The following is a 2,553-nucleotide window of genomic DNA, read 5'->3' on the forward strand; positions in this document are numbered from 1 at the left end:
CTTAAAACTGTTTTCAGTTTGTTGATAGATTTATCACTTTGACCATATACCATAAAACTAATAAAAATTGTAATAGCTCTTTTTCATCTTCTAGACACAACACAGATCCTCTGTTCTTTTATTTTGTGTCTGCTGGGCCATAACCTCTACAAAGAGCCAGACAAAGTCTAGAAACTATTATAAAGATGAATATGACAGGGCTGGCAGATGGTGTGGTGGTTAAGGATGCTGGACTCTCACATGGCCAACCGTGGTGTGAGTCCCAGACCTGGTGGCTTGCTTTCTTCTTTTCTTCTCTCTCCTTGTCACTCACTCTCTTGCTCTGTCCCTCTCTAGTCAAGTATAATTAAATAAAATAAAGTTAAATTATTATTTTTAAAAACTTTAAAATAAGATGAATATGACATAATTTTCTGCCCTCAAACTGACTAGCCTCCTGAGAGAAAAATTATTATACAATGTGATAAACACTATAAAAGAAATAGGTATAAAGTGCTTTAGGAAATGCTGTTGAATTGGAATCCAGTGAGAACATATAAACTTGAGACAGTTTTGCGATCAAATGCTTTTCTTTGGAAACGAAGCAGACTTCTTATAACAGCTTACAGAAGGAGGGAAAAAGACATTGGTGTTTTGAACTGAATGTATTACAATGTTATTTTTAATGAGTCAAAAGACATTTTTATTAAAATGAACAATAAACAACTCTGTTATTAATGGCATCTTGGTTAAAAGGAAAATATAGCTATTTGATATTTTATACTAAATAACAACCCCCCATTGATACAGATTTTTAAAATAATTTAACTTAATTTTACAAAGCACACTGGCATCCATTTGTTCTTTATCCTTACAAACATATTCTGTGGTAGGTGGTATTATCACTGATTTACACATAGAGAAATCTTCGTTAATGTAATTTTATTTATTCAGTCATTTATTTGCACAAAGAATAGAAATGGCTGTGATCTAGAAAGCTCTATATTGGTCATGGGTTTCCTTTACCCTCCACATTCTAACCCTCTTTTTAACATATGAACCATGCTATTAAACTATGACAAATAACATGTCTCAGAAGAAAAAAGACAAAAGTTAATATATGGCAAAAATATCAATGAGATCATTGTTGATTGTATACTTTTTAATGCTGGTGATTTATCTCATTTCTCAACATTAGAATACGGGTAAATTTTAATTTTGGTATAATATAGAAAATAGTTCATCTTTATACCATAATGTGGGATTCTTTTGATATTTAGACAAACTTTTGTAAATTAGGGATTTTGTATGTATATTAAGCAATCGCATATTCACGAATGTGTTCTAAGTATGTTGATATTAAAATCTTTTTCATAAGGAAATTATTGTCATGTCTGTTATTTCCAAAAAAAAATGTATATAAAGCTTTCTGTGGAAAGATTAAACCCCTTAAAAGACTTCTGGGAGGCGGGAGCAGCAGAAGACACGGTGATTAAAGTGCTGGACTCCCATCTGTCTGATCCAGTTCAAGTCCCAGACCTGGTGGCTTGCTCTCTCACTCTGTCTCTCTCTGTGTGTCTCTCTGGTGAGCACATGTGCCCTAGAGCAAATTAAAATAAATAATAATAATAAATAAAGTTTAATAAAATTATTTTTAAAAAGATTTCTATAGAAGTCCTCCCAAAATTGAAGCAAACTGTAAACCAAATAAATATGTATAAAAGCTTAGTGAGTAATTATTTTCATTTTTGTTGCTCAAGTGTGTATTATAGTTTATTTGCACTGTTTTAAGTACTCATTATGTTATCTAGACTAGACATACGAAGATCTAAAGTCTTTCCAGCAGTGTGTTCTGATGGTAATTTGAGGCCCCCACAAAGATTTATTTGTATATATGATTATCAAAGTATTGTTAGAAAGGGAATAAGATTGTTTTTCTTATTATTTTTCTGCTTATTGAAATATTTTTAATTTTTAATAATATTTTTAATTTAATATTTTAATTCAAAAAATACTGTTTTTTAACATTTTCACTGAGAGACATCGTGTAAACTCAGAAAAACCGTACAGAAGTGGTTCCTGCCCTCAAACTATTGAAACAAAGTATTCCATTTGTTTAGTCCTTGCCCTCACTGCTCCTATCCTCTCGTGAATGCTTTTTTAAAATTTATTTTTATTTATTTATTTACATTCGTTCACTGTACATCATTATAGCATACAAAATGAGATTTTTCCATTCACAGTACACTGTATATTGGCTCAATCAAGCACATCAACATATGTGTTATTGTCAGCACATAATTTTCCATTTCTTGTTTTCTGTATATTTTGCCTTTTTTCCCATCCTTGATTCCCTATCTCACCCTCTGCCATCTCCCACCCTCCTCCCACATTGTGTCTGGTATCTATTGTTGCTTTCTCTGCCTCCCCCATTTTATTGTTTCACTAAATATCTTAATAAATCTAAATATTTTCAATAGCAAGCACAGCTGAAATATACATATCCATGAACACAAGTCTGACTTTGGGCATAAACCTCAGTGAATAGAATGAACATACTATAAAGTAGCACCT

Source organism: Tupaia chinensis, unplaced genomic scaffold, assembly GCF_000334495.1.
Source record: "Tupaia chinensis unplaced genomic scaffold, TupChi_1.0 Scaffold000168_1, whole genome shotgun sequence".
Classification (NCBI taxonomy): Eukaryota; Metazoa; Chordata; class Mammalia; order Scandentia; family Tupaiidae; genus Tupaia; species Tupaia belangeri.